Raw genomic sequence first — 9,165 nt, 5'->3', positions numbered from 1 at the left:
TGCTTTGTTGAGATCGGTGAAGTCCACACATACTCTCCACTTCCCATTCTTTTTAGGCACCACCACTACATTAGACAACCATTCTGGGTATTTCACTTCTCTTATCTTCTTTGCTGCCAGCAGGCTGTCTACTTCCTGGTTGATTACCTTATTTCTCTCTGCTGCAAACTTTCTCCTTCTCTGCTGGATGGGTTTACACTTTGGGTCCACGCTAAGCTTGTGTGTTATGATGGATGGATCTATGCCTATCATATCATCGTGTGACCATGCAAAGCAATCCATGTTATCTTGTAAGAACTTGACTAGTCACGTCGTAAGCTTCCTCGTACATCCCGCTCCAATGAGCACGGTTCTCTCTAGGTGCAGCTTGTCCAGGTTAATCTGATCCAGCTCTTCTGGGGCTCGATGTATTCGTCCCGGATAGGTCGTCAGAATTGCTATACTGGGAGGGTCGGCGGTGCACTTGAGTGCCTTCTTGTAGAAGCCTCTAGCTTCCTCCTGATTTCCTCTTATCGTTTCTACTCCCCATGGGGTGGAGAATTTTATGCACTGGTGATATGTTGATGGGACTGCTTTCATCTGGTGAAGCCATGGTCTTCCTAGGATAACGTTGTAAGTAGAGGGGCCATCTATAACCAGGTACCTGACTTGCTTGTTGACTCCTCCCACATAGGTTGGGATGACTATCTCACCTAGCGAGCTGGCTGTTTCTCCGCTGAAGCCTACTAGCGGAATAGTCTTCTTCTGTAAATCCTTCTTGCTGAATCCCATGTTCTCTATGGTTTTCAGAATGATTAAGTTGACCGAGCTTCCTGTATCTAGCAAGACCTTTCTTATTGTGCAATTGGCCATTGACAAGGTGATAATAAGTGCATCATGGTGTTCTCGTTCATCGTATATATCCCCTTCATCAAAGCTGACTGCTGGCAGATCACTGTGAGATATTCTGCAAGAATTGGCTGGTCTGTCTCCTTTGGTCTCGGTGGCATGTCTCTTGGGCTGAGTATGTCGTGCCGCTTAAGTCTCGAGCGCTCGTTATCACGTTTATAATTTTAGTGCATGTGGGTGGATCTGCCGGCTTGGCGGAACCTACCTTATCCTGCTGCTTGCCCTCACGTGGTAACACGTGGCTCAGCTTTCCTTGTTCGTACAGGCGCTTGATCTCTCTTCTCAATGTATAGCAGTCCTCAGTATTGTGCCCAATATCACGGTGAAATTCGCACTTCGTCTTGCTATCCTTTCTCCAAGCTTGCTCTCCTACTGGTGGGTTAGGCCACCTGACTCCATCTCCCATCTCTCTAAGTGCCTTCAAGATTCCTCCGATACCCGTAGTGAATCCATATTCTGCCAGGGTGGGGAGTAGCTGGTTTTCCTCGATTCTGTTGACTCCCCTCCCATATGGCCTGTATCTCTCGTCCTTCTTGTTAGTGGTTTGCTTTCTTCCTGATTTCTCCATGGCTGAAGTACTAGAAATACTTGGCGTGCTCTGTAAGCTGGCTCTGGCTAGGATATCCTCTTCCAACCTGATTGCGGGCAAATGCCTTCTCTGTCTCGCTTCGAAACTATGGCATGGATGCATGGTTAATCGCAGATAGGTCGAGTCGTGGTGGAGTCCTCTTCTGAAGGCTTCTACTGCTGTTGAGATATCACATTCTCGTACTGCTACCTTCTCAATGTTAAATCTGGTATTGTATTCTCCAATGCTCTCTCCTGCCCCTTGGACGATTCTGTACAGGTCCCCTGCGTGCTTCTATGGCTTTCTGCTGCTTGCGAACTGTTGAGTAAATGCGTTTACCAATTCAGCAAATTTAGATATCGACCTATTTGGCAGGCTTACGAACCATCGAAGTGCCGGTCCTGTTAGGGTGGACCCGAATCCTTTGTACATGCAGGCTTCCTTAATTTGTCCTATGGTTGTTACCGTCATCATTTTCTGTTTATACTGGCTGATATGATCAAAGGGGTCTGCTATGCCGTCGAAGAGAGGCATATTTGGGTTTGTGAACCCCTTTAGCATGGCTGTCATGGATATGGTGTCCACGAATGGCGAGTCGGCATAACTGTCTAGAGCTGCTTTCTCGAGTGGGGATGGTAGCCCTGGAACCCTGCTCAGCATCTCCTTTAGTTCCAATCTGTGATTAGTTATATTGGTCGAACTAAAGTCTCGCTTGTCACTGTCTCGCATAGTTCCTCCTGATCCGGGTTCTTGAAGACTCTGATAAGTTCCGGCTGCCAGGGGGGTTGTGGCAACGATTGTCCCTCACGCCGCGTTCACTTGGCTTTGACTTGACTGGATCCTGCTACGGTGTGTCGATCGATTGTTGCAGGACTGCTGACGGGGAGGCCATCTGTTTGTATTCCTACGCAGCTGGCTGGCTGCCAGCTATCTGGTGTGAGGTATCCTAACCCTCGTAGATTTATCCTTCCATCTGACGGTGTTGTAGCCAAATCCAATCTTGTAATTATTTCACCGCATCCGTCACGTCATTCCTTGTGTCAGATCTACCAAAGGAAATCTTCCTTCACCTAACCTGTTCGCTGGAGTGCTGGACTGCTGCTTCAGGAGATCAATTTGTGCCCAGAGCTCTCTATCTCTCCTTCTTACCACGGCATCTGCTCTCCTTTGATCTTCTCTCATGTTTTCCATAGCTTTCTGAAGATTTTCCATTCCGGCGAGCAGAATCTGCGTGGGACTGGGCGGCGGAGTGACGCTTGAGCTTGATGTTCCTTTGTCTGATCTGGTATGGGCTGAGACAACAGGGGTCCTGGGAGGTAGAGAGGCTTTTGTTGTCGGTATGATTCTTGGGGTATGTCCGGGAGCCTGCGTGGCCACTGTTGATGTTGGACTTTGGGTAGACGATCGTGGTGGCGATGGTTGCCTGCTCCCTGACATGGCTTCAGATACTTGCTTTTCCATTGTATATTCAGAATATCAACGATTGACGACCACAATGCCCCACGGTGGGCGCCAAACTGTTTAGGTCTTTTTTACCAAAGTCGATTTAGGGTCAATGTAGTCTATATTCGTTGGTCGATTGTATGATGATTTGTATGTCAATAAGTAAACGGAAAATAGAGTACGTAATGTAAATTGACATGTAAGATTTTGGTGATGCGGAAACCCCAATGTGGGAACAACCGCGGGAGGGACGGTACCCTGCCAAGTATTGCACTATATGAATAGGAGGATGATTACAATGATAACGTTTATGCTAATCTTGCTGGCGTTAGGTATCAGGCCTGCAAGATCTCGGACGTTGTATATTTGTGAGTGATATGCCGTGATGTGGTTGTCTTGAATATAATCTTGAATGAATATATGGATGAGTGAATCCCTTTCTTGATTTCCTTCCTTGGCTATTTATAGGGTAAGAACCCTAGATATGTCCTACCTCGAATATGGAAAGGTAATATTATTTCCATAAGGAATTCTTTCCAAATCCGAGTTCCCTTACCAATTCTCCCCGATCTCCCTAACTTCTCCATAACTTCTCCCTAACTTCTCCCTGACACTCTTTTCCATAACGCGGGCACCTTTCATGACGGGCTCTTGATCCTTCTCAAGCCCGTTCCCCCTTCTCCTGACCGCGAGCTCCCTTCCTCCTCACCTCTTCTTTATAATCTTTATTTTACCAAGTGGGCTTCCTTTATTGTGCTATTTTTAGCCCAAACAGACACCCCTTCCTCAGATAAGACTTCAATGTCACCACTGCAATCACTTTGACTTTGGGTTTGATAACAAACCCACGATAAGACACAATAACTCCCTTAGGACCTCTCAAAGAGACTCTCTTTTGGTGACAATTTGTTCTAGCCTTGTACTTACCCAACCAATCCATACCAACTATCATCTCAAAACCATCCATAGGAAATTCTAACAAATCCACTGGAAGGTCAACCTGCCCTACTATCATAGACACACCCTTATACAACCTCCCACAAGACACTGACTCACCTGATGGTATAAAAACCTCATCTTTTACTGACTCAAACTCTCTCAAACCCAAAAGCTTAGCATGACTCGACGATACGAAAGAGTGTGACGCCCCCGAATCAAACAAAACAATGGTAGAAACATCATTAACAAGAAAGGTACCCGTGATCACGTGAGCATCATTCTCAGCAGCTTTCTTGTCCATCATGAATAACTTGCCACTGGTCTTTTGTCCACCTTCCTGGACTGTACTAGCTGAAGTAGATGGCTTGGCAGCTGACCCCTGATTGTTGTTAGATGCCGGTTTCTGATAAGAGTTACCACCATTTCGGATAGATCCACCGTTGTTCTTACTCTTGACACGTCTGTCGCAACCCTATCAAAAATAAAACCAACTGGCTCTAACTAATGCAATAGAGGTAAGTCGGGTATCGTACTCCACATGGAGGCGCTCACTATCTACTTGTTATTTAGTCTGTCTACGGTCATAAAATGTGGGTTTGAGTTGTTTGACTAAACTAGAGAACTGAAATTAAAAGCAATAAAAGAGACAATAATCAAAATAGTAAGAATGAAATAAAGAGATTGATCAAATAGAGAAAAAGATGCCAGAATGTCGGTTCACCATGATATTACGCAAGTCAGCTAAAAGTAGGTCAATCAGTCTAATGTGAGAAGGGTAGCGGAAAGGTCCTTCCGGTCCGCTATCTGCCCTAAAATACTACTAACTTAGCTTCCGTCCTCATTAGATTAGTCTATTGTTCATAACAGGTCTGTTCATTCCAATGTTCTGATCTAGGTATGAGTTTAACCAGTTTAATTACTTCAGTTGCATGCATTCAACCTAATAATTACAGTTATATTGCTATCAAACAATTCTCACATTTAAAACCTCCTAATCTAATTATAGCTTCATTGCTTTACAACCATGGCTCCCCTAATCCTAGCAGCAGGGAAATTAGCTACTCATAACGATTGATAAAGCAATAATAAACATGGTATAAAGATGATAAATGGTAAATAACATAAACTAACTAAAAACAATCAAGAAACAAGGAAGAGAGTTAAATTGAATAGGAGAGAGTAAAGAAATTACACAAAACGAGATCTGGAAATATGAAAGTAATGTCCAACCAGATTAAGAGCTGAGATAAAAGGGAAAAAAGATGATCGTCCTCCTAAACCTCATTAAGTCTATCCTGTTTATAGGAGAGATATTTATTTAACCTAAGATACGATAACAAGATATTAAAATCTTGCATCAGATGGAAAAGTACTCGATCGAGTACATTAGAACTCCTCAATCGATCAACTGCCAAACAAAAACCTCTCGATCGAGTACCACTAATCGATCGAGGAACACCAATTATGCAACTCTCGATCGAACACAGCAGAACTTTCGATCGAGGACTTCTTAACAGCCAAACTGCTCGATCGAGTAGACTAGGTCAGCAAAAGCCTTCGATCAATTCATCTACTACTGAACCAGCTCATTCTGACGTTTTACTTGCTTCCGAGTTGACATCACGCTTCCCGAGGCGATAGTATTCTCACTCCAAATCTTCCATTTGCTAAATGCAAGCTAAAAGAACAATAAAAGGCTCAATCCTGCTTCTTTCGGGTCCATTTCTGCAATTAAAGACAAATGAACCAAAGTAGAATATTCAGGGTATCTCGTAGCTTAAAACTACGAGAATTGCATAGAAATGAGTGCAAATAAGACTTAAAAAGACTATATAAAAGGCACGCATCAAATCTCCCCAAACCAAACATTTGCTTGTCCCCAAGCAAACTATATGCAACTAACTCGTGGAACGGGATAAAAACTCAGATCTAATTACAAATGCCCACTTAAACCAATTTAATGCAAGCAAACTAACACTTATAGCAAAAACTGTCAAATACAAACGAGTTGTTGTAATACCCGCTATGTTAAGGACCCTTTGACCGACCCTTCGAGCACGGAAGACCTTAGGAGGGGATAGGTGAAAGGATAGGTGGGAAATAAGTTACTTATGCAGTTGATTACTCGACCTAGTGGAGACTGCTCGGTCGAGTAGTAGGAACACTCGACCGAGTAGGGCTTACTCGACGGAGTATGAGAGTACGCGACTGAGTATAGCCGATGTTGACGCGTTACTATAAAACACAAGTCCTCAAGTTTTATTTCAGTTTCGACGGTTCCACTTCTCTCTAACCTTAATATGTCCCTCTCTCACCTATCACTCACCTTTCCCCAGACCCTCATCTAGCCTAGACACTAACCATGGAAGGGGATTGGGTTACACATGAAGGATGCTTGTGAGGATGTCGTCGTTATCGCCGTCGGTTCATGTCGCTATGTAAGTTGTTGTTTTGTTATCGTATTTCAGTATGTTATGGGGTAGTCTTATAATAGGATGTGGTTACCGTTTGTAGGAATGCGTCTCGGAGTCTTGCTTGGCTAATTGTTGGATGCATTTTCATGGATTGGCAATAAGGTAGGGTTTCCCTACTCAGTTCCTGTTTAATTGATTTGAGATTGTATTGTATTATGTACGATTGATTATCTGCTGATCATTGTGGGAGTGTTGGTGTTGGTGTGGTTGTGGTGATGGTTATTTAGTGAAGTCACTTACGGGAGTGGCTTCACACCCTAGTTCACCCTTCGTAGAACCCGCCGCGGGAGGGGATGTGTACATTAAGGGACAAGGATATCTCTCGTTGATGAGCGGGGCTTAGGTGGGGATTGGCTGCGGTCCCCCACTAGCGGCAAAGATTACCTATTGCGATGGATAATTTGGCAGGGCTATACACTTTGGTGTGTAGTCGGTTACTGTGTGAGATGGGGAGACCGGAAGTGGATGATGATCAGCTGGTTGCCTTTTGTACTTGTCTGACTTTGATTATACAGTGACTGACCTCGTGTTGTGTTTTTAAAACTGTGGTGATCCATTCGGGGATGGTGAGCAGTTGGTTTAGCCGGTACAGTTGATCTTGTTGCGTACGGGCTTGGAAGGGAATCGAGTCACCACGTTAGTGGAGTAGATGTCCTTGACGCACGAACTTAGTAGCTATCATAGTTATCACTTTGTATCTTGTTACGTTGTTTTGTGTTGTAAAGGCTTAAAGTATTTTAATAAAATGTTCTTCTATTGTTTATTTGATCTACTACCTCGGACAACCGAGATGGTAACTCCTTCATACACTGGGATGGTCCTTGGTAAGCCATCTTGGTGTACGGGGGTGTTACAAAGTGGTATGAGAGCGACGATTTTGGAACCTGAACCAATGAATCAAATGAACATAGTGTGTCAATTTAAAATGCACCTGGTGTATATGTGTTGGGAGCCTCCTTATGTTGGTTTTGGGTGAGAAAGCGCTCTCATCTCAAAATCCCGGCCCCGATCATGCTTAAGCCAGCCACCGGGGAAGGGTAGATAATAGGAGTAGTTGCGTTAAGTGTGTGTGTCATATGTCATTGTTGGCTGTAACTTGTGTGGTAATGTATGCTTAATGCTTGTGAATGGTTAAGTTTTCTGATTTGTCGGATGATTGATAAAAGGATGACATGAATTGAGTAAGGTAATAGGTGACCAGAAATTTTCGTAAATGAGCATGATAGGCTTCAAGCATGACATGTGTTGTATGTGACTTCCGTGGGAATAATGAAGTGTGGTGCGTGTGTAGGAGTGAATAATGAGGTGTGTTGATGTAGGTTCATAGCTTGGTCTTACCTATTGTGTGGTCAAATTAGTCTTGTGCCTTAGTGTGACGTAAATTGTTTGCTACGGTTTTGTGTAAGAAACATGTATTGCTCGTAAATTAACATAATAACAGTTATATTTTGTGGTATGCCTTGATGTGATAGAATTAGGGTCTAACGGTGACGAGCTCGATTATATGGAACTCCGAAGGTCGTTATTTGTTTTGCAGGTTTGATAATTTGAAATTTCGCTCCTATTCGGTTGAACTCGACTGAGTATAGTTTATACTCGATCGAGTAGGTCACACTCGGCCGAGTAAAGTGGCACTCGATCGAGTACCAAGGAAGTCAGTTTATATGTGCTACTGACCTCTGGATACTCGACCGAGCAGACTGAATACTCGACCGAGTAGACCATACTCGGCCGAGTAAACCCTATACTCGATCGAGTACCCGGTTATCGAGACTAAGCCCGGGTTACACTAAAAACCCTATAATTCCTCTTTCCTTCTTATTTCCGCCACATATCCTATTCTTTTCCTCATAAATCTTCAAAACTCTTTCTCTCTCAAGACTCTTGAGTGATTGTTGTTGATAATTACTTGTGGATTTTTACTCTTGTTTGCTCAAAACCTCAATCAAGGTAAAGTATTTACTCAATCTCTTCAATTTGTTATCAATTTATGGTGGAACTTGTTAAAATTTTGAATCTCTAGCCTATATAATCCGAATTCGGTGTTTCTCTTTTGATATTTTGGGTTTAATTACTCATAAACATCACTTATGCTTTCACAAAAACGATTTCATGATTAAAATTGCTTCTTCTATGATACAAACACTTTTCTAGGGTTTTGCCCTAAGTTGGATGTTTGGTCCCTTAGATTGTTTTAGGATGTTCCTTAAAGAATCACTTGATAGTAAACATGCCTTCTTTGGATAGGATGATTTGTGTTTCCAAGAAAAATCCGTCTTAAAAACTTCGTCTTAAAACTTCGTCTTAAAAGTGTATGATTTGAAGAACAGTCCGCATGATGGTAAATTTTTGGAAATACCCTTGTTAAAATTCACCTTCTTGCAGCATGCCGAAAGCAAAAGCCACAGCCAAGAAGTAGACTCGTGCCAATGTTCAATTGAAGACGGGTCAGTCTAGCCAAGAACCCATCGTTCCTCGGGTGGAAGAATATCCATCGGTCATCTTTTATGACTTCAAGCAGTGTAATGCCTTTGTAGCTCTGATGAGTCGAACCATGAGACCAACCCTGTGTGTAAAGCCCGACATTTTGGAGACTTTGGGGGTTAAGGAAGATATAGTGCATATCTTTGAGAACTTGGGAATGAAAAGGCTTTACCACTTACGAAAGAAGTCCTACCCCTATCTGACCTTGGAGTTCTTAAGCTCTTTTGTGTATGACTTGAAAGGGAAGACTGTTTCTTTCCGTCTTATGAATAAGGACCATGAGTTAACCTTTGACGAGTTTGCTGGCCACCTGGGCCTAGAGGCGGAGGAGGAGGGATACCTTAGTGATGTAGCAAAGAACAATGGGAC

This window comes from Silene latifolia, chromosome Y, assembly GCF_048544455.1.
Source record: "Silene latifolia isolate original U9 population chromosome Y, ASM4854445v1, whole genome shotgun sequence".
NCBI lineage: Eukaryota > Viridiplantae > Streptophyta > Magnoliopsida > Caryophyllales > Caryophyllaceae > Silene > Silene latifolia.
Note: the sequence above shows the minus strand (reverse complement) of the source record.